This window comes from Pongo abelii, chromosome 7, assembly GCF_028885655.2.
Source record: "Pongo abelii isolate AG06213 chromosome 7, NHGRI_mPonAbe1-v2.0_pri, whole genome shotgun sequence".
NCBI lineage: Eukaryota > Metazoa > Chordata > Mammalia > Primates > Hominidae > Pongo > Pongo abelii.
Window position 1 is genome coordinate 7,188,595 of NC_071992.2, and position 23,023 is coordinate 7,211,617.

At 44.7% G+C, this 23,023-nt stretch overlaps 1 long non-coding RNA gene across 1 annotated transcript in view; it reads left to right on the top strand.

Moving 5' to 3' along the window:
- Positions 1–22,647, top strand: part of LOC134761826 (uncharacterized) — a 50,478-nt gene extending 27,831 nt beyond the window's left edge. Inside the window, exon 2 of the long non-coding RNA XR_010140971.1 lies at positions 22,063–22,647. This is a non-coding gene — a long non-coding RNA (uncharacterized LOC134761826). The remainder of the gene's footprint in view (positions 1–22,062) is intronic.
- The last annotated feature ends 376 nt before the right edge of the window (positions 22,648–23,023 follow it).

A 23,023-nucleotide genomic window follows, 5' to 3' on the forward strand; every position in this document is an offset into this window, starting at 1 on the left:
AGTACAGTGGCGCGATCTCGGCTCACTGCAACCTCCGCCTCCCGGGTTCACGCCATTCTCCTGCCTCAGCCTCCTGAGTAGCTGGGACTACAGGCGCCCGCCACCACACCTGGCTAATTTTTTTATATTTTTAGTAGAGACGGGGTTTCACCGTGTTAGCGAGAATTGTCTGGATCTCCTAACGTCGTGATCCACCCGCCTCGGCCTCCCAAAGTGCTGGGATTACAGGTGTGTGCCACCACGCCCGGCCGAGCTTTTATCGTTGTTAACCCACAGAGCAGTGGGAGCCATTGAAAGTGAGTGATCAGTTTGGATGCACCTTCTGAAGTGATTGCTTTGGTCCCTGTGAGGAGTGCAGATTGTCAGAAGGCCAGGGGAAGACAGAGGCCAGTCAGGAGGCATTTGCAAACAGCTGGAGGTGATGGTGGCTTGGTTTATGGTGGTGTCAGGAGAGTGGCTGAGCAGTGAACGGATCTGAGAAAGATTTAGGAGGTAAAACCCACGTGACTTGGTCACTGAATGTGGGTTGGGTGGGCTGGAGGGAAGGTAAGAAAGAATGAGAAGAAAAACATACTCAAGTGGGCCCTCCAGCTTAAGGTTACTTGAGGTCCCTTTTTGTAGAGGAATGTTTGTGTTTATGATGAAGATGTCTAAACTTTCAAAGGCAATTTGTAGTACATTTTTTTTTTTTAACAGCCAAAAACTCCTCCTTCCCTATGCCCTAAACATATGAATTTTCTTTGCCCTAATTTATCACAGAGGGATGGACATTCATTGGCTTTAATGAGAAATGCAGAATGCCATTAAGAAAGCATATTAAATTAATCTGGATTGCTGTGAGGGAGTTAAATGTTTAGATGTGCACCAGCGTTAATTTAATAGTTTGGTCTAAACCCATTTCTGGCCTGCGGCTGCAGGAGGTTGACTCCCAGCTTGCTTTCATTGGAAAGATCCCAGCAACAAGCACATTTGGCATTTCCAGCCAAACCCACTTTGTGCAGCGAAGGAAAAGATGAGGAGTGCCTCTGTTGTTTTCCCCCAAATCATTTGGCAGAAATGTGGCTGGGAGCTTCACTGCTGATTTTTTCAGTTTTAATATTGCTGTGGAAAGCCTGTACCAACAATCAGCCATCTTATTAATCCACAGCTCCAGTCTGGGCTGTGATTTGTTTTTCCTTTGACTGACACAACCTTATTTTCCATTAAGACTCAATGCAAATAGACACTCATGCACCATCACGATCACTCCCCCTGAATGGCGGAGGGAAGTCAATGGAGTGATTCCAGTTTGGTGTTCATATCGGAGGGTTTTATTTATTTATTTATTTTGAGACGGAATCCCTCTGTGTCACCAGGCTGGAGTGCAGTGGCGCGATCTCGGCTCCCTCCAACCTCTGACTCCCTGTTTCAAGCGATTCTCCTGCCTCAGCCTCCCGAGTAGCTGGGCTTACAGGCATGTGCCACCACGCCCGGTTAATTTTTTGTATTTTTAGTACAGACGGGGTTTCACTGTGTTAGCCAGGATGGTCTTGATCTCCTGACCTCGTGATCCATCCGTCTCGGCCTCCCAAAGTGCTAGGATTATAGGCGTGAGCCACTGCGCCTGGCCCGGAGTTGTTTTTAAAAGCACATTTCTCTCAAATTAACTCCGGGGTGTCCCACTGTGACTTGGGCAAAGGTTTGCATTTTCTGGAGGTGGAAGGTCAAACTTTAAATAGAATTTGGAGGCTGGGCACTGTGGCTCATGCCTGTAATCCCAGTACTTTGGGAGGCTGAGGTGGGTGGATCATTTGAGGCCAGAGATTCGAGACCAACCTGGGCAACATGACGAGACCTCGTTTCTTCTAAAAATACAAAAATTAGCCAGGCATGGTGGTACATGCCTGTAATCCCAGCTACTTGGGAGGCTGAGGCAGGAGTTATCACTTGAACCTGGGAGGCAGAGATGTCCTGTGTTCAAACACCATGAGGCGTATCAGCTGGCTGAAGATAAAATCGGTCACGCTGTGTTGAGATTGGGGTTGCTGTTATCACACCTCATCCCCACCCCTGCTAGGCATCCACAAATAGTCATCTTCAATGAGACAGCCCTCCTGCCCCTGGCTGCCTTATTTCATCTGCACCCAACCATATCCATTGCTTGTCAGTGGGTCTCAACCTTGGCTGCAACTTGGAATCTCCTGGGGAGATGAGACAATACCAAGGCTCTCTCTCACTCAGCATGATGTTTCCAAGCTCCATCCACATGTAGTAGGCACCAGTACTTCCATTGTATGGATACAGCACATTTTGTTTATTCATTCATCAACCAAATGGCCATCTTGGTTTTTGCTACCTTTTAGTTATTATATATATTACATGATTCCATTTATGTGAAAGGTCCAGAATAGGCAAATCTATAGAGGCGGAAAGCAGGTAAGTGGTTGCCAGGAGCTGGGGGAAAGGGGAGGGGATGGAGAGTACTTGATGGATACAGGGTTTTTTTTGGGGGGGCAGGGGGTGTTAATGACAATGTTTTGGAACTAGACAGAGATGATGATTGCTTAACATTGTGAATGTATTTAATGATAATGAAGTGTATGGTTTCATAGAGGCACTTGTATGTTATGTGAATTTTGCCTCATTAAAAAAATACTGCTGGGAGCAATGGCTCATGCCTGTAATCCCAGCGCTTTGGGAGACCAAGGCGGGAGGATCACCTGAGGCTGGGAGTTCGAGACCTCCCTGGCCAACATGGTGAAACCCTACCTCTATGAAAAATACAAAAATTAGCCAGGCGTGGTGGTGCACGCCTGTAATCCCAGCTACTTAGGAGGCTGAGGTAGGAAAATGGGTTGAACCCAAGAGGCGGAGGTTGCAGTGAGCTGAGATCTCACCACTGCACTCCAGCCTAGGTGACAGAGCAAGATTCCGTCTCAAAACACACACACACACACACACAAAATACTGTTTCATCCCTAAGAGATTCTGTAATAATTGATCTGGGCTGCAGAGCCTGGATACTAGGGTTTTAAAATCTCCTCAGCTGATTCTGACATGCAGCTGTGATTGAGAATGTCCTTCTGTAATGAACTTGTTCATGTTTTACTTGTGTTCTTTTCTAGCCTGCCTATGGCTTTCTGTTTCCCTTCACATCTTTGGGGGGTAATTTTTACAATGCAGTGTAACAACCAGCTGCCTCAAGATGCACTGGGATCCCTCTTAACCAGATAGCTCCCCATCTCCAACTCTGACCTGTCAAGTAAGAATCTTGTGGGTGGGGCCCAGGACTGTACATATTGAAACAGGCAGTGACCTGGGAACTATTTCTGAACACCCCTATGTTTCCCCTGTGTTTGCCCTTTCCTTTCACATTTGGACCCCTTTGTGTGCTGACCACTGGGCTGTTGCACGTGGACATAGCATAAAAAAGACAGGCCAAGTGCAGTGGCTCTTGCCTGTAATCCCAGCACTTTGGGAGGCCAAGGTAGGTGAATCACTTGAGACCAGGAGTTCAAGATCTGCCTGGCCAACATAACAAAACCGCATCTTTACCAAAAATACGAAATTAGCTAGGTGTGGTTATGTACACCTTTGATCCCAGCTACTCAGGAGGCTGAGGCTGGAGAATCCCTTGAGCCCAGGAGGCAGACTACAGTGAGCTGAGATCGCACCATTGCACTCCAGCCTGGGTGACCGAATGAGACTCTTAAAAAAAAAAAAAAAAAAAGACAGAGATGGTCCTTCCTCTATGGAGCTCTAAGTAAAACAAGAAAGCTCACGATGTCCTGGCATTTGTCAGAAATGCATTTGGTATATGTAGCTGGGGTCACATGCTTGACATGCCTATTGAAAGCTTCTGGGTAGGAAGAGAACAGTCATCACAGCATCACAGCTTGGCATAACTGTCTCCCAGTACAGGTCTCCCTGGGGAGACTGAGACCACAACTCTAAAATCAGAGCTTAAATCCAAGTTCTATATTTCCCTCAGTAATGTACACGATGTAAGAAAGTTTTTATATTAGTTATCTATTGCTATACAACAATACTACTGCAAACTTTGTGACTTGAGACAGCACATAGTTATCACTACACAGTTTCTGTGGGTCAGGAATCCAGGCGTGACTCAGCTGGGTTCAGTGCAAGGCTGTAGTCATAGTGTCAGCCAGGGCTCGGTTCTCATCTGGAGGCTTGACTGGTGATTGATCTCCTTCCCGGTTCATCTCTTCGTTGGCAGCATTCAGTTCCTTGCAGGATGCTGGACTCAGGGCCCCAGTTTCTTGCTGCCCTCAGCTTCTTGCCACATGGGCCACTCATGACATGGCAGCTGGCATCTTCAAAGCCAGCAAGACAGACAGCCTCTTAGCAAGACAACTTAACATCCTATCTAACATAATCACTACATCCCCTCACCTCTGCCATATTCTCTTGATTATAAGAAAGTCATAGGTCCCTTTGTCAGATGAGTAGATTGCAAAAATTTTCTCCCATTCTGTAGGTTGCCTGTTCACTCTGATGGTAGTTTCTTTTGCTGTGCAGAAGCTCTTGAGTTTAATTAGATCCCATTTCTCAATTTTGGCTTTTGTTGCCATTGCTTTTGGTGTTTTAGACATGAAGTCCTTGCCCATGCCTATGTCCTGAATGGGATTGCCTAGGTTTTCTTCTAGTTTTTATGGTTTTAGGTCTTATATTTAAGTCTTTAATCCATCTTGAATTAATTTTTGTATAAGGTGTAAGGAAGGGATCCAGTTTCAGCTTTCTCCATAAGGCTAAGCCAGTTTTCCCAGCACTATTTATTAAATAGGGAATCCTTTCCCCATTTCTTGTTTTTGTCAGGTTTGTCAAAGATCAGATAGTTGTAGATGTGTGGCATTATTTCTGAGGGCTCTGTTCTGTTCCATTGGTCTATATCTCTGTTTTTCTACCAGTACCATGCTGTTTTGGTTACTGTAGCCTTGCAGTAGAGTTTGAAGTCAGCTAGCGTCATGCCTCCAGCTTTGTTCTTTTGGCTTAGAATTGACTTGGTAATCCGGGCTCTTTTTTGGTTCCATATGGATGTTAAAGTACTTTTTTCCAATTCTGTGAAGAAAGCCATTGGTAACTTGATGGGGATGGCATTGAATCTACAAATTACCTTGGGCAGTATGGTCATTTTCACGATATTGATTCTTCCTACCCATAAGCATGGAATGTTCTTCCTTTTTTTGTATCCTCTTTTATTTCGTTGAGCAGTGGTTTGTAGTTCTCCTTGAAGAGGTCCTTCACGTCCTTTGTAAGTTGGATTCCTAGCTATTTTATTCCTTGAAGCAATTGTGAATGGGAGTTCACTCATGATTTGGCTCTCTGTTTGTCTGTTATTGTTGTATAAGAATGGTTGTGATTTTTGCACATTGATTTTGTATCCAGAGACTTTGCTGAATTTTGGTATTTTTAGTAGAGATGGGGTTTGCTGAATGCAGCCCCAAGTCACGTACCCTCTGCTTGATCAATCGATCATGACCCTCTCACAATCACGACCCTCTCACATGGACCCTCTTAGAGTTGTGAGCCCTTAACCGTGACAGGAATTGCTCACTTGGGAAGCTGTGTTGTTAGAGACGTGTGCCATCATGCCCAGCTAATTTTTGTATTTTTAGTAGAGACGGGGTTTCACCATGTTGGATGGCCAGGATAGTCTTGATCTCTTGATCTCGTGATCCTCCCACCTCAGCCTCCCAAAGTGCTGGGATTACAGGTATGAGACACTTCACCTGGCCCAGAGAAGGCTTTTCATACTTGCTTTTCAGCCTTCTGCATCCTACCCCAGCACCATGCACTCACCACCTGTGGGCTACACTCATCCCTGATCATCTCTCCCCAGGCCTGCTGTTCCTCGAGAAAGGAAGTTGTAATGGGCAGATTTCTAGGGCAGCCCCACTCCTTTATATCTGCTCCTTGTATCATCATCTCTTCTTGAGTGTGTGCAGAGCTTGTGATTTGGCCAAGGGGAAGGAATTTTGCAAATGTGATTATGGTCACACTTGCTTTGTTAAGCACATTTGCTCACCTGACTTTGAGTTCATCCAAAGCAGGATGATCTTAGGTGGGCCAGACCTAATCAGGTGAGCCTTTTAAAGGTGAAGTTTCAGAGAGTCAAACCTTAGCCTCCAAGGAGACACAAATGGCCATGCTGTGAGCTGTCTTTGGAGGTGGCAGCTCTAGGAGTTGAGGGACTTCGTTCAACAATTGCAAGAAATTGAATTCAGTCCACAAACTGAATAAGCTTGGAAGAGGACACTGAGCATCTGATGAGACCACAGCTCCAACTGACAGTCTGATTGCAGTATTGTCACCCTGAATAGAAGACCCAGTTAAACCCTGCCCAGACCCTTGGCTCATGAAAACAGATAATAACTGCGTGGTGTTTTAAGCTGCTCAGTTTGCACAGGTAAATCCACCAATAGGAAAGTAATATAGAAGTTAAATAGGCCGGGCGCGGTGGCTCATGCCTGTAATCACAACACTTTGGGAGGCTAAGGTGGGTGGATCACAAGGTCAAGAGATCGAGACCATCCTGGCCAACATAGTGAAACCACGTCTCTACTAAAAATACAAAAGTTAGCCAGGCGTGGTGGCACGCACCTGTAGTCCCAGCTACTCAGGAGGCTGAGGCAGCAGAATCACTTCAACCCAGGAGATGGAGGTTGCAGTGACCTGGGACCATACCACTGAACTCTAACCTGGGCAACAGAGAGAGACTCCATCTCAAAAAAAAAAAAAAAAAAAAAAATTTAAACGAATACCTTTGACCATTGATGGAAGTTCCTTTCATTCCCTCTTACTTAATCATCTTTATCTTAGCCCCGAAAGAGGGATGCTTTAACCCCATTTGTAACAAGTGAGTCTGAGGCCCAGGAAAGTGATAGAATTTAGCAAAGTCCACCTTGCTACCTGGTGGCCCCAGCTAGAACTCAGCCCCAGGTCCATATACCAAAAGTCATTACAACATCCACTAAAATTTTGCCCCTCTCTCCATGCCTTCCTGTTTAGAAACCTGGTCCTTCAGGGATAGATCCCAACCCAGTGTTAAAAGGTACTGAACTCTGATTTTCACAAAATATAGTAACAACCACCCAAAGTTAATAATAGTATTTTAGAGCCAGGCACGGTGGTTCATGCCTGTAATCCCAACACTTTGGGAGGCTGAGGTGGGTGGATCATGAGTTCAAGAGATCGAGAGCCTCCTGGACAACATGGTGAAACCCCGTCTCTACTAAAAATACAAAAATTAGCTGGGAGTGGTGGCAGACGTCTGTAATCCCAGCTACTCGGGAGGCTGAGGCAGGAGAATTGCTTGAGCCCAGGAGGCAGAGTTTGCAGTGAGCTGAGATTGCACCACTGCACTCCAGCCTGGCAACAGAGCAAGACTCTGTCTCAAAAAAAAACAAAAAACTATTTTTGAGTCCTTATGTGTCAACCACTTTGCTATCCCAACACCAATAGATATTATGATTATGATTAGTTTTTCCATTTTATTGATGAGGAAACCGACACATAGAAAGGTAAAGGAACTTGCCAAAGGTGACGGTCACACAGCCAAAGAGCTGTAGAAGCAGCACAGGAATCCCAGCAAACTCACAGCCAAGCTCTGCTTTTCACCTTCACATCATATTGTCCTTAGACTAAAACCCTAACTCTGACCTTCCGAATAAAAAATCATACTCAAGGCCAGGCGCAGTGGCTCACGCCTGTCATCTCAGCACTTTGGGAGGCTGAGGCAGGTGGATCACCTGAGGTCAGGAGTTCCAGACCAGCCAGGCCAACATGGTGAAACCCTGTCTCTCCTAAAAATACAAAACTTAGCCAGGCACAGTGGTGGCTGTCTGTAATCCCAGCACTTTGGGCAGCTGAGGCATGAAAATCACTTGAACCCAGGGGGCAGATGTTGCAGTGATCCATGATCATGCCACTGCACTCCAGCCTGGGCAAGACAGTGAGACTCTGTCTCCAAAAAAAAAAAAATTTTGCTTAATAATATCTTGGAAGTGCACATATCTTCTGTGAAGGTTGATGGACTACAATTAGCTTCAAAACACAAATAAGTATCTGTGTTTAAATGAGGCCTTCTGCATAATAGCTAGTGAAAATCAATGTAGCTATTCATATTTTGGTTCCCCTTCCAGGGACAGAGAAGTTGCCCATGACTCTGTGATCCATTTTGTCCAATGAACCATGAGCAGGAGCAACTTGAGTCACCTCCAGGTGGAAGTGTTAAGAGACTCTGTGATCCACCACATTCCCTTTCCCCTGAAGTGGTGATCAAGGACACTTGGAGAGATGGGGCTTTTGTCAGCCTGGGTCCCTGAGTGAACACAATGAATAGACCACCCCACAATGCCCTAACACAGCCCAGACATGCAACGTGACCAAGAATAAGCCTCACTTTGGCCAGGCACGGTGGCTCATGCCTGTCATCCCAGTATTTTGGGAGGCCAAGGCAGGTGGATCATTTGAAGTCAGGAGTTCAAGACCAGCCTGGCTAACATGGTGATCTCCTGTCTCTACTAAGTACAAAAATTAACCAGACAGTAGTGGCACAGGCTTGTAATCCCAGCTACTGAGAAAGAAGGAGAATCACTTCAGTCTGGGAGGCAGAGGTTGCAGTGAGCTGAGATTGCACCACTGCACTCTAGTCTGGGTGACAGAGTGAGACCCTGTCTCAAAAACAAACAAACAAATACCTCACTGCATGGAGCCACTGAGATTTGGATATTGTTGTTACTGCACCAGAACCCAAATCATCCTGACCACTAGACTGTCCTAACTAGGGTTTCTTACCAAAAACAAAGGCATTTTGAAAGTTCGTGACATTTAAACAAAAGAGTAAATAACAATATCTGCCATTTTGTCAGGCTAACAAACCAAACAAAGCCAACAGCCAGAAGTTAAAAGAAACAGATCATTAGGTTGAAAACAGAACTGTCAAAACAGGCACAATTGACTTCATTTAGTGATTGCAAAGAACATCAGGAAAGACACAGGTGAGGTCATACCATTTATCACATGCTTAATTGCACATGTTTGACTAAGAGAAACACAAAGTATTTAAGCTCATCTGTAGTTCAAAGTGCCTATCCGTGTATTTATCCATTCATCCTGATTTATGTATTGGGCAACTCTTTTGTGCCAGGCACTGTGCTGGGTGGTGGTAATGCAGTGATGAAGATGGCAGGCATGGCTCTGCCCTCCAGGAGTTTCTAGGATATGGAGGGGGGCAAAAAATAAGTAAATCCATGAAAGAATTATTGGTGGAACCTGTCCCCAATATTTCAACATAGGTTCTTTCCATTTTCCATAAGGGTCAGCCAGCTGAGAAATAAAGAGACACTACAAAGAGAGGAATTTTACAGCTGGGCCGCTGGGGGTGACATTACATATCAGTAGGACCGTGATGCCCCCTGAGTCTCAGACCAGCAAGTCTTTATTAAGGCTTTCAAAAGGGGAGGGGGTGTAAGAACAGGGAGTAGGTACAAAGATCACATGCTTCAAAGGGCAAAAAGCAGAACTACTACTAAGGGTCTAACAAAGATCACATGCTTCTGAGGGAACAGGACAAAGGGCAAAAGCAGAACTACTGATAACGGTCCAGCAAAGATCACAAAGCAAAGGGCAAAAACAGAACCACTGATAAGGGTCTATGTTCATCGGCACATGTATTGTCTTGATAAACATCTTAAACAACAAAAAACGGGGTTTGAGAGCAGAGAACCAGTCTGACAACAAATTTACCAGGGCAGAGTTTTTCTCCAGCCTAGTAAGCCTTTGGGTACTGCAGGAGACCGGGGCGTATCTCAGTCCTTATCTCAACTGCATAAGACAGACATTCCCAGAGCAGCCACTTATACACCTCCACCCAGGAATGCATTCCTTTCCCAGGGTATTAATATTAATATTCCTTGCTAGGAAAATAATTTAGTGGTATCTCTCCTACTTGCACGTCCATTTATAGGCTCTCTGCAAGAAGAAACATATGGCTCTGTTTGCCCGACCCTGCAGGCAGTCAGACCTTATGGTTTTCTTCCCTTGTTCCCTAAAAATCACTTTTATTCTCTTCTTTTTCAAGGTGCACTGATTTCATATTGTTGAAACACACATGTTTTACAATCAATTTGTACAGTGAACACAATTATCACAGTGGTCCTGAGGTGATGTACATCCTCAGCTTATGAATATAACAGGATTAAGAGATTAAAGAAACGCATAAGAAATTATAAAAGTATTATTTGGGAACTGATAAATGTCCATGAAATCTTCACAATTTATGTTCCTCTGCTGCAGCTCCAGCCAGTCCCTCCATTTGAGGTCCCTGACTTCCCGCAACAAGAAGTAATAAGAGGTTAAAGTGGAGAAGAGCAGGGAAGTCCACTTTATAAAGGGGTCAGGAAAGAGCTCTCTGTGGAAGCACCATTTTAGCTGAGGCCTAAAGGATTGTCTAATTTGGGGAGGTGCAGAGGAAAATCATTCCAGGCTGAAGCAGCAAGTGCAAATGCCCTGTTGTGGAAAAAGGTTTGAAAGTCCAAGAAAACAAAAGGAGGCCAGAGTGGCTGAAATAGAGTAGGCCAAAGGGAGGAGATAGGAGAGGGCTGGAGACGTGGCAGGAACAGGCAGAAGACTCGGGGTCTCGATTTTATTCTATGTGCCATGGGCAGGAAAGGCAGGGATGAAACTCAATGGACACCTTAAGATCACTGAAGCTGCCAGATGGGAAATGGATTGCTGAGCATGGAGAGCAAGTGCAGAGGAACAGTTAAGACCAGTTAGGAGGCTGCTGCTGTAGTCCAGCTGGGATAGCACTGTCCTAGGCAAAGATAATGACAGTGAAGATAGAGAGAGTGGACAAGTTGGATAAAGTTTAGAATCACAGAACTTGCTGACTGGAGAAGAGGTCAAAAGCAGAGTTAGCACAACACATGAGTTATGACCACCTTGAGCAGCTCAGCAGGGGGTGGTGCCATTTACAGTACAGAGATGGCATGGACAGAGCCCATGGAGAAGGAGGAGGAAAAAGAGAGTTTGGCTTTGGGTTTAAGACAGGGTCTCTGGCTCTGTCACCCAGGCTGGGGTGCACTGGTACAATCATAGCCCTTTACAGCCTCAAACTCCTGGGCTCAAGTGATCCTCCCACCTCAGTCTCCCAAGTAGCAAGATTACAGATCCTACAGATGCACATCACCATGCCTAGCTAATTTTTTTTTTTTTTTTTTTTTTTTTTTTGTAGATAGGGAGTCTCACTGTGTTTTCCAGGCTGGCTTCAAACTCCTGGCCTCAAGTAATCCTCCCACCTCAGCCTCCCATAGCACTGGGATTACAGCCATCACCTACCACTCCAAGCCATGAGTTTGGCTTTGGATGTAACAAGGCTGAGGTGTTCATAAGTTGACAAATGGAAAAAAGAAGAAAGAAGTTGAGTGTTTAAGACTGCTGTTTGAAGGAGAAGTCTAGCCTCAAGACAAAAGTTCAGGACTCATCAGCTGAGAAATGGCACTGAAAATTATGCAAATGGATGAGCTCAGCTAGCAAACAAGTCCAGAGAGAGCAGAAAGTCCAGAGAGAGCAGCACTGGGCCATCCACCTGGCCTAAGGCCACCCCACTCCTCCCAATCCCTGTGTTATGCTGGAGAGGGTTCAGCCTCTGGTGAGTTTCACCAAACCCCCACATCTCTTTCTTCTGAGATCTTCTCTAAAATCCCTTCTTTTATACTTAGTGAAATGGGATTCTCTTTTTCCCATCCAGCTTAAGCAAAAACTTTTGACTATGAGAAGAATGAGGATGCATTTAGTATCTGTTCTGCATGGCTAATTCCATCAAAGATTTCCCATTATTCATGCCTGGCAGTCTCATTTTCTTCTTTTGCCTCTCAGAGCATAGTCGTAGCCTTAATTAGTGACCTTTTCACCCTTCTAATACCAGCGATTTCCCCTATCTCAGTTCTCAGGAAGTTCTGTTCGCAGAATTATCTCCTGAATCCTCACCTGGGGATAGAAATTGTTCTCTGTGGCTGTGTCTTCCCCGCTAATTCTTATCAAAAAACTCAGTGATCTCTGTGCATCAAATATTAAACTCAAGCTTAACAGATCATGCTTCTGGCTTCTCTCTCTCTCTGGCCTGTGGGTTAACAGGTTTGCAACCTTTGCAGAGAAGACACCAAATTGTAAGGAGTCCAGAGTTTCCAAGAGTGCTGGTCACTCTTGCTCTCTTTCTCCTGCTCAAAATTCAGCACTAGAGAGTGTTACACCATTTCACCTGCAGAGGAGTTCATCTGACTCTAGGGACTTCAGAGGAGGGAGACGGGCAAACTAACAGGCATTCAGAAAATGACTACCACAATGGGGGAGATAATGAAACTCAAACCAAATAAGCAATGGTCAAAAAAAAAAAAAAAATCTAGGTGGCAGCTGCAGTGGCTCACACCTGTAATCCCAGCACTTTGGGAGGCAGGTGGATCACTTGAGATCAGGAGTTCGAGACCAGCCTGGGCAACACAGTGAAATCACATCTCTACTAAAAATACAAAAATTAGCCAGGTGTGGTGGTGGGCACCTGTAATCTCAGTGTTTTGTGAGGCTGAGGTGGGTGGATCACCTTTTGTCAGGAATTTGAGACCAGCCTGGCCAACATGGTAAAACCCTATTTCTATTAAAAAATACAAAAATTAGCCAGCTGTGGTGGCAGGTTCCTGCAATCCCAGCTACTTGGGAGGCTGAGGCAGGAGAATTGCTTGAAACCAGGAGGCGCAGGTTGCAGCATGCAAAGATTGCACCACTGCACTCCAGCCTGGGAGACAGTGAGACTTTGTCTCAAAAAAAAAAAAAAAAAATGTAGAGACATCCATCCAGGCTGAAGAGAATATTCCAGAGCAGGTGTTGGAACACTAAGGCCCATGGGCCAAATCTGACCTGCCTGCACATGTTTTTGTCAATAAAGTTTTATTGAAACACAGCCATGCCCATTTGCTACATACTCTCTCTGGCTGCTGGATTAGGCTGTTCTCTCATGCTATAAAGAAATACCTGAGGCTGGGTAGTGTATAAAGGAAAGAGGTTTAATTGGCTCACAGTTTTGTAGGTTGTACAGGGAGCATGATGCTGACATCTGGTGAGCTGTGGAGGCCTCAGAAAAATTACAATCATGGCAGAAGGGGAAGCGGGGGCAAGAGAGTGAGGAGGGAGGTCCTACACACTCGTAAACAACCAGATCTTGCAAGAACTCACTCACTATTGCAAGAACAGGACCAAAGGGATGATGCTAAATCATTCATGAGAAATCCACCCCCATGATCCAATCTCTTGCCACCAGCCCCACCTCTAACACTGGGGATTACACTGCAACATGAGATTTGGGCGGGGACACATATTCAACCTATATCAGCTGCTTTCATGCTCTGGGTGGCAGAGTTGAGTAACTACTACAAAAGACTGTATGGCCCACGAATTCTAAAATATTTACTATCTGATGCCTTCAAGAAAATGTTTGCAAACCGTGCTCTTTAAAATGAAGGGAAGGAAGAAGGCAGGAAGGAGCAGAGAGGGACACGGGGCTGTATTCAAACATCTGTTGTTAAGAAAGAGAAATTCAATTTATTTGGCATGGCCCAAGTTATCAAAGTAGGAGCACTCCATTGAAGTTTCAGGAGAAACACTGTGCTGAATATAAAGATGACACCATCTGTAATGCCTAACCTTGTTTTTATTAACTTTGTTCTTAGACTTTCCTTTTCTTTTAATCACTTAGCCTTGTTTCTTCCTGAATTGTCTTTCTTTTAGCTAAGAGAGCTAGACAGACTTTATCTTGGCTTTTTCACTGGCAGCCCCTTCCTCAAGGACTTAACTCGTGCAAGCTGACTCTTAGCACATCTAAGAATGCAATTAACTGATAAGATACTGTGGCTAGCAATATCCGCAGTTCCTAGGAATTCGTCCGATTGATAATGTCTAAAGCCCCACATCTATCACTTTGTGATAGTCTTAAAGCCCTTAGACCTAGAACTGTTTACTTTCCTGTAACAATTTATCCTTTTAACTTTTTGCCTACTTTACTTCTGTAAAATTGTTTTAACTAGACCCCCCTTTCCCCTTTCTAAACTAAAGTATAAAAGAAAATCTAGCCCCTTTTTCGGGGCCAAGAGAACTTTAAGCGTTAGCCGTATCTTGGCTGCTGGCTAAATAAACAGACTCTTAATTCATGTCAAAGTGTGGCATTTTCTCTAACTCGCTCAAGTACGACATTTGGAGGTCCGAGCGAGAAACGCCACCAGGTGAGAGCCAGGCTCACTCCGGTCTCCCCCGGAAGGATGGCCAGCTTCTGGGGGGGTGCCACCTGAAAAAAATTTTCAGGTCCCCGAAAGTTGACCATCTTCCAGAGGAGAGCGGATCGACTAACATGTGGGTGCCAACAAAAATTCCACCTCTGAGTCCTCAGCTTCTGACCCCGAGGTCAGGTAGGTCAGATTTGACTTCAGTTCTAGTAAGAGGGAAGCGGCCCTGACGAGGGCATCCCTGTTTTGACTCTGTCCGTTTCTCTAGGATGCTAGAAGGTAGAGCCCTGGTTTTCTGTTAGGCACCTCTGTGTCTCTGTCTAGGAGGGAAGTGGCCCTGACAGGGGCCCTCCTTTGACTCAGTCCACATCCCAGGATGCTGGAGGACTGAGTCCTGGTTTCTGGCAGACCGGTCTCTCTCTCTCTCTCTTTTTCTGTCTCTCATCTCTCATCTTTCTCTTGTTCAAGTTTCTTGAAGAATCTCCAAGAAAGAAAAAAAAAAAACTGTTATAAACTCTGTGTAAATAATGAATGAATGAAGCGCAAGCCCTTGTCCTCCAGTTTGTAGCTCCACGGCGAAAGCTACAGAGTTCAAGTGGGCCCTCACCTTCGGTTCCGTGGTGACTTCATAAGGCTTAAGGCAGCATCAGGCATAGCTCGATCTGAACCGGAAGTTTATACCGGCCTGCCAATGCTAAGAGGAACCCAAGTCCCCTCAGGGGGAGCGGCCAGGCAGGCATCTGACTGATCCCATCACAGGACCCCCTCTCCCCTAGTCTGTCTTAAAAAAAAAAAAAAAGGAAGAAAGTCTTCTAACTGTTTACATGCCCTAAAATCAATTGTTTATGTTTATTGTTCTGTTCAGTGTCTATTGTTCTTGTTAGTAGTTGTCAAAATTTTGCATGTCAAGATGTTGATATTGCCCAAGACGTCTAAGCAAAAACTTCTTCAAAGTCCTTAGTGCTGATTTTTTGTCACAGGAGGTTTAATTTCTCATCAGTCATTTAGGCTGGCCACCACAGTCCTGTCTTTTCTGCCAGAAGCAAGTCAAGTGTTGTTACAAGAATAAGTGAGAAAAACATTTGCCTCATTAAGATTTCTAGCACCATGAAAGTTGTAAGTATTTATATTGTCATACCCCACGTCCAAGTGATTAGACTTCCTCTAAACTAAACCAGTAGTAAGTTCAAAACAGCCACCCTGCAGATTTCCTTGCTCACCTCTTTTGTCATTCTGTAACTTTTCCTGTGCCCTTAAGTAGAACACCGAGTAAAGAAACGTATGCCCCTACTGCTTTACTTCATTTAGATTCTTACTCTGTTCCTCTTTGGCTACTCTCCCATCTGAAAAATGATCCGAGTAGTCCTTTTCTGCCTTATCCCTGCCCCCTACCCCACCCATCTCATTTTCTGGTGTGACAGCAAGTTCAGTGTCTCCAGGACTTGGCTCTACTCACACTCCTTAAACCCTTAAAAGAAAAAGCTAAATTTAAGCTATTTGCCTTTAAGTCATAAAGAAACCAAAAGTATTTAAAGTACAGATCTAGAAGAAGAAGAATGTCTAGATCAAACTGACACAGAAGATCTCAGGCTGGCTCTAATCCTCCTCCCTCAATCTTATAGCTATAGTAATGTAGCAAGTATTAGTAGCTGTTGTAGTTTTTCTGCCCTTTCTAGTCATGTTGATTCTGTTCTTTCAGTACTCCAATCCCCCAAGAAATAAGTTTCTCTGTCCATGCTAAGTTTAATATCGATGCTCAAATTTTATTAAATTGCCTTCAACAACAACAAAAAAAAGAAACACTTCCTCCCAGCCTTGTAAAAGTTAAAGCCCTCTCCAATGTATGCTGCAGAATTTTTCTCTCAGTTTCTGAGAGGATTATAAAGTCTGCATTAAAAAAGGCAAGCTCCAGACACTCTGCGAAATAAAATGGCCAAAGTTTAAAGTCAAGTGGCCCCCTGAAGGGTCATTGAACTTCACAGTTGTTCAAGCTGTGTGGCAGGTTGTTACTAAAACTCCTCGCCACCCTGATCAGTTTCCCTACATTGATCAATAGCTAAGTTTAGTCAGGAGCCCCCTCCATGGCTTCGTTCATGCGCCACTCATAATTTCACCTCCAAGGTCCTCCTAAGCCAGGCCGCGTTTCCGCCTCGAACCTCAGCCGGTTCAGCTCCCCCTTACTGCCTCCCTCTGAAGAAGAGGAGAGTCTCCCTCACCCAGTCCCACCCCCTTACAACCACCCTGCTCCCTTAAAGTTATCCCATTTCTCCTCGACGACGTCCCCTGTAGGCTCGCCACCCATTGCCTCAACTCATTCCTCCACTCATTCCTGCACAGTCGCGACCGTTGCAGGAAGAAGTAGCCTCTCTACTACCACTGAGAGAGGCACAAGTCCCTCCAGGTGACGAGCGCTCAGCACCCTTCTTAGTTTGTGTCCCTTTTTCTACTTCTGACTTATATAATTAGAAAATCCATAATCCTCCCTTCTCTGGAAAGCCCTAGGCTTTGACCTCTCTGAGAGAGTCTGTACTCAGGACTCACCCGCCCACTTAAGCTGATTGCCAACAGCTCCTTTTAACCCTTTTCACCTCTGAAAAGAAAGAACGTATCCGAAAAGAAGCCAAAAAGTACTTCCTCACATCAGCCAATGGACCGGAAGAAGAAGCTAGAGACCTCCTTGAGAAGGACTTTCCCTCTACCCGGCCTAACTGGGACCCAAATTCCTCAAGTAGAAAGGGAGCTTTAGGCGATTTTCACCGGTATCTCCTCGCAAGTATTAAAAGAGCCGCTCAGAAACCCATAAACTTGTGTAAGACGACCGAAGTTGTCCAAAGGCCCGATAAGTCACCAAGAACGTTTTTAGAGCTCCTCCACGAGGCTTATCGGATTTACACCCCTTTTGACCCGGCAGCTCCCGAAAATAGCCGTGCTCTTAATTTGGCATTTGTGGCTCAGGCAGCCCCGGATATTAAAAAGAAACTCCAAAAACTAGAAAGATTTGCTAGAATAAATATCAGTCAGCTTTTAGAAATAGCCCAAAAAGTTTTTGACAATCAAAAGTTTAAAAAACAAAAACAAGCAACACAGGCAGCTGAAAAGGCCGCTGAGAAAGCATTCAAAAGACAAACAAAAATCTTGGTGGCCGCTATCCAAGAAGTATAGAATGAAATAGTCTGTTAATTTAGCATTAAATGAAGCCCCTGCTTTAGCCCTCCCTAATATCTCCATAAAAGCCAAGGAGTTGCTAAAGACTTGCTTACTCAGACTCTAAGACCCTAAAGATGCCCAGTGACCTATTTATCTAAGAGACTAGATCCTGTGGCCTCTAGATGGTCAAGTTGTCTGTGAGCCATAGCGGCTACAGCAAGCGTGGCCCAAGAAGATGATAAGTTAACTCTAGGCCAAAATTTAACCCTTACAGCTCCTCATGCCGTAAAGACCTTACCACAAAATGCTTCGGGCAAATAGATGTCAAATTCTCGCATCTTGCAGTATCAAAGTTTACTGTTAGATCAGCCTCGTTTGGCTTTCCCTCCCACAAAGTGTTTAAATCCAGCTACACTACTTCCCGGCTCAGACTCCACTATTCCTGTTCATGACTGTTAAGAACTGTTAGAAACTATCGAAACTGGCCGATCTGATCTTCAAGATGTGCCCCAAGAAAAGGCAGATGCCACCGTGTTCACAGACTGTAGCAGCTTCCTCAAGCAGGAAGTATGAAAAGCCAGTGCAGCTGTTCCCACGGAGACCGATGTGTTGTAAGCTCAAGCTTTACCAGCGAACACCTCAGCACAAAAGGCTGAATTGATCGCCCTCACTCAGGCTCTCCCATAATGTAAGAATAAACGTATTAACATTTATACTGACAGCAAGTACACCTTTGCTACTGTGCATGTACATAAAGCCATCTACCAGGAAAGCAGGCTACTCACCTCAGCGGGTAGCTGTGATCCACTGCAAAGGACATCAAAAAGAAAACACGGCCGTTGCCCATAGTAACCATAAAGCTGATTCAGCAGCTCAGATCGCAGCGAGACTTTCAGTCACGCCTCTAAACTTGCTGCCCACAGTCTCCTTTCCACAGCCAGATCTGCCTGACAATCGCGTATACTCAACAACAACAACAACAAAAAACTGGCTTTAGATCTCAGAGCCAATAAAAATCAGGAAAGTTAGTAGATTCTTCCTGACTCTAGAATCTTCACACCCTGAACTCTTAAAGAAACTTTAGTCAGTTACCTACAGTCTACCACCCATTTAAGAGCAAAGCTACCTCAGCTCCTCCGGAGCCATTTTTAGATCCCGCGTCTTCAAAGCCTAACAGATTAAGCAGCTCTCAAGTGCACAGCCTGCGCTCAGGTAAATGCCAAACAAAGTCCTAAGCCCAGCCCAGGCCACTGTCTCTGAAAAAAGTCACCAAGAAAAAAGTAAGAAATTGACTTTACAGAAGTAAAACCACACCAGGCTAAGTACAAATACCTTCTAGTACTAGTAGACACCTTCTCCAAATAGACTAGCGTATTTGCTACCAAAAACGAAACCACCAACACAGTAGTTAAGTTTTTACTCAATGAAATCATCCCTCAATATAGGCTGCCTGCTGCCATAAAGTCTGATAATAGACCAGCCTTCACCTCACCTATAGCTCAGTCAGTCAGTAAGGCGTTAAACATTCAATAGAAGCTCCATTGTGCCTATCAACCCCAGAGCTCTAGGAAAGTAGAACGCATGAACCACACCCTAAAAAACACTCTTACAAAAGTAATCTTTAAAAAGCAGTGTAAATTAAGTAAGTCTCCTTGCTTTAGCCCTACTTAAAGGAAGGTGTACCCCTTACCAGGCTAATTTCTCACCTTTGGAAATCATGTATAAGAAGGCGCCGCCTATCTTGCCTAAGCTAAGAGATGCCAAATTAGCAGAAATATCACAAACGAATTTATTACTGTACCTATAGTCTCTCCAACAGGTAAAAGATATCATCCTGCTACTTGTTCAAGGAGTCCATCCCAATCCAATTCCTGACCAAAGTCCTGCCATTCATTCCAGCCAGGAGACCTAGTGTTTGTTAAAATGTTCCAAAAAGAAAGACTCACTCCTGCTTAGAAAAGACCTCACACCGTCATCCTCACGACGCCAATGGCTCTGAAAGTAGATGGCATTCCTGCTTAGATTCATCACTCCCGCATCAAAAAGGCCAACAGAGCCCAACTAAAAACATAAGTCCCCAGGCCTAAGTCAGTCCCCTTAAAACTGCATCTAAGTCAGGTGAAGCCATTAGATTCATTCTTTTTATCTACCTCACTTATTTTTTTTGCCCGTTACATCCTCTGTGCCTTCCTACTCCTTTCTCTTCACCTCTTTGACAACAGGACGTGTATTTGCAAACACCACTTAGAAGGCCAGTACCTCCAAGGAAGTCTCCTTTGCAGTTGATTTATTTGTACTGTTCCCAAAGCCAGCCCATACCCACAAAAAGCGACACAATCTGCCAGTCCCAGGAGCAGGAAGTGTCGACCTTGCAGCAAGATTCAGACACTCCAAGAGCCAAACTAAGTGTAGAAGCTCAAAAAGTGCAGAAAAAAGACTCCAAAATATTGACTTTTACCTGTCTCCTAGAAATCACCCTGATGCTAGCTGTCAAGAATTAGACATGTGTAACTTTCGCCACCTACTCTAAAAGATCAACTAGATCTTCAACTCTTTCCATAAGTCGTGCTTCTCATCCTAAATTATGTACTAGAAAAAAATGTAATCCTCTTACTATAACTGCCCATGACCTTAATTCAACTCAATAGTATCATGGCATGTCGTGAAGATTAAGACTTTATATCCCAGGATTTAATGTTAAGACTATGTTCACCATCCAAAAAAACCCTAGTCTCATAAATCCCACCCAAGTCAGTCAGGCCTTTAACTGATCTAAGCAACCCTGTGTTCCAGAAACCCCCTGAAAAAGTTGATTTAACTGTTCCTCCACCATTCTTAGTAATAAAAGATACACTCCAGAAAGTGCAAGAAAATCTAGATAAGCGCCAACAAGAACAAGAAAATAACATCCCTTAGTATCAAAGCATGTTCAACTAGAACCCAGAGCTAACTATTCTAATTACGAAGGTAGCCAGACCCCCTCCCCATCCTACTATTAAGTCTAATTTTTGGACCTTGTATATTAGTTTCTTAATTTTGTAAAACAACGCATAGCTTCTGTCAAACTTATGTATCTTAAGACTCAATATCACCCCCTTGTTATAATTGAAGAATCAACGATTTGATTCCCCAAAAACACAAGCGAGGAATGTAATGCCCAACATTGTTTTTAGTAACCCTGTTCTTAGACTCTCCCTTTCTTTTAATCACCTAGCCTTGTTTCCACCCGTATTGACTCTCCCTTAGCTAAGAGAGCCAGACAGACTCCATCTTGGCTCTTTCACTGGCAGCCCCTTCCTCAAGGACTTAACTTGTGCAAGCTGACTCCCAGCACATCAAAGAATGCAATTAACTGATAAGATACTGTGGCGAGCAATATCTGCAGTTCCCAGGAATTCGTCCAATTGATAACGCCCAAAGCCCTGGGTCTAACAGCTTGTAATAGCCTTAAAGCCCCTAGACCTAGAACGGTTTACTTTCCTGTAACAATTTATCCTTTTAACTTTTCTGCCTACTTCTGTAAAATTGTTTTAACTAGACCCCCTTCCCCTTTCTAAACCAAAGTATAAAAGAAAATCTAGCCCCTTCTTCGAGGCCGAGAGAACTTTAAGCGTTAGCCGTTTCTTAGCCGCTGGCTAAATAAACAGAATCTTAATTCGTCTCAAAGTGTGGCATTTTCTCTAACTCAGTCAAGTACAACACATCCAGCAGGCACGTAATCCACTGTAAAATGCCGTCCTGGGTTAGTGAAGATGATGTTGCTGGAAATATCTTTAAATGGCATGTGGATGAGTTCCCCCAGAGGCATACATGTTGAGGTACTTTGCTGATGAAGAGTACAAGTTGAAGAGGTTTTGAAAGGCAGAGTGAGGTTCCTCAGAAGGCTGTTGCTACAGAAAACCAGGAGGAGAATTTACATGGCCAGATAGAGTGGCATGACCATTGGATAAGGGCTTTTTGTTTGTTTGTTTTTGAGATGGAGTTTTACTCTTGTTGCCCAGGCTGGAGTGCAATGGCACATCTCAGCTCACTGCAACCTACGCCTCCCAGGTTCAAGCGATTCTACTGCCTCAGCCTCCCTAGTAGCTGGGATTACAGGCATGTGCCACCACGCCCAGCTAATTGTGTATTTTTTGTAGAGATGGGGTTTCTCCATGTTTGTCAGGCTGGTCTTGAACTCCCGACCTCAGGCGATCCACCTGCCTTGGCCTCCCAAAGTGCTGGGATTATAGGCGTGAGTGCTCAGCCTGGATGCGGGTCTTTAGCAAAGATGGAAGTTTTGGTAGCTTGCAGTTTAATCTCTTCATTTATGTCCTCCTGAAATCTTCAGGAATAGCACTATTTTGTCAATACTTCTGGGGTCGTACTTAGGGGGACTCAAAGGAGATGTGATGTGGCAGCCTTTGACTCAAGGGAGTATCATACTAGCTCAAAGAGATCTGGGTACATGCCATTTGAACCAACTCTTTTGAGGATGTGATAGATCCTGGGAGGCCACTCTGATCCTGCCAACCTTGAGGCCAGATGAGTCTTTGAGAAACATGGTTTGGCTTAACACCAGCACTTAGTCTAATACCCACCATGAATCTTGCTGAAGTGAAGCTATACAAATACCTTTTCAAAAGATTTCTTTTCATTCCAGATCCTTCTTAGAAATTCCTAAGGCTCAATGCTGTGTGGAAGATTCTGAGAAAGAAAATAGTTTCTGATCTTTGGGATTCCCCTGAGATGATCCAATCTGCAAAAAGTTCATTGCTATTTCCATCAAGGACACTGAGAACAAGAGTCTTATCCGGATTGGATCCTGGGAATTGAGAAGCTTCAGCAGGTGGGAAGTGCACCCTCCACAGGCTCACACCCTTGTGGGCTGTTTCAGTTACCTATTGCACCTAAAATTAGAAACTTTAAACCACCACAAGTCATTATTTCTCATGACCCTGTGAGTTGCATGGGGACTTCCTGGCTGGTTTAACCTGGGCTCATTTGTGTGGCAACCTGCAGCTGGAGGGCCAGCTGGGCGGAACATCCAGGACGGCCTCATGCATGTGCCTGGCAGTTGGTGCTGGCTGTCAGCCGGGGAACCTTGTTTTCCTCCATGTGGACCCTCGCCCTCCAGAGCCCCTCTCCAAATGGCCCTTTAAGCAGGATAGCCAAGGTTTGCTTGGTGCCAGCATCCAAGAGTGCAAAAATATGGAAACTACGAGAGGGCTCTCAAGGCCTAAGATTATATGCATCCCAAAAATCTGAGGTCTCAGTTAATTCAGAAAGTTTATTTTGCCAAGGTTGAGGACGCACGCCTGTGACACAGCCTCAGGAGGTCGTGACAGCATGTGCCTAAGGTGGTAGGGACACAGCTTGGTTTGATACATTTTAGAGAGACATGAGACATCAACCAATATGTGCAAGATGTACACTGGTCCAGTCTGGAAACGTGGGAAAACGCCAGGTGAAGGTGAGACAACTGGAAGCGGGGAGGGTGCTTCCAGGTCATAGGTAGTTAAGAGACAAATGGTTGCATTCTTTTGAGTTCCTGATTAGCCTCTCCAAATGAGGCAGTTAGATACACATTTATCTCAGTGAGCAAAGGGGTGACTTTGAATAGA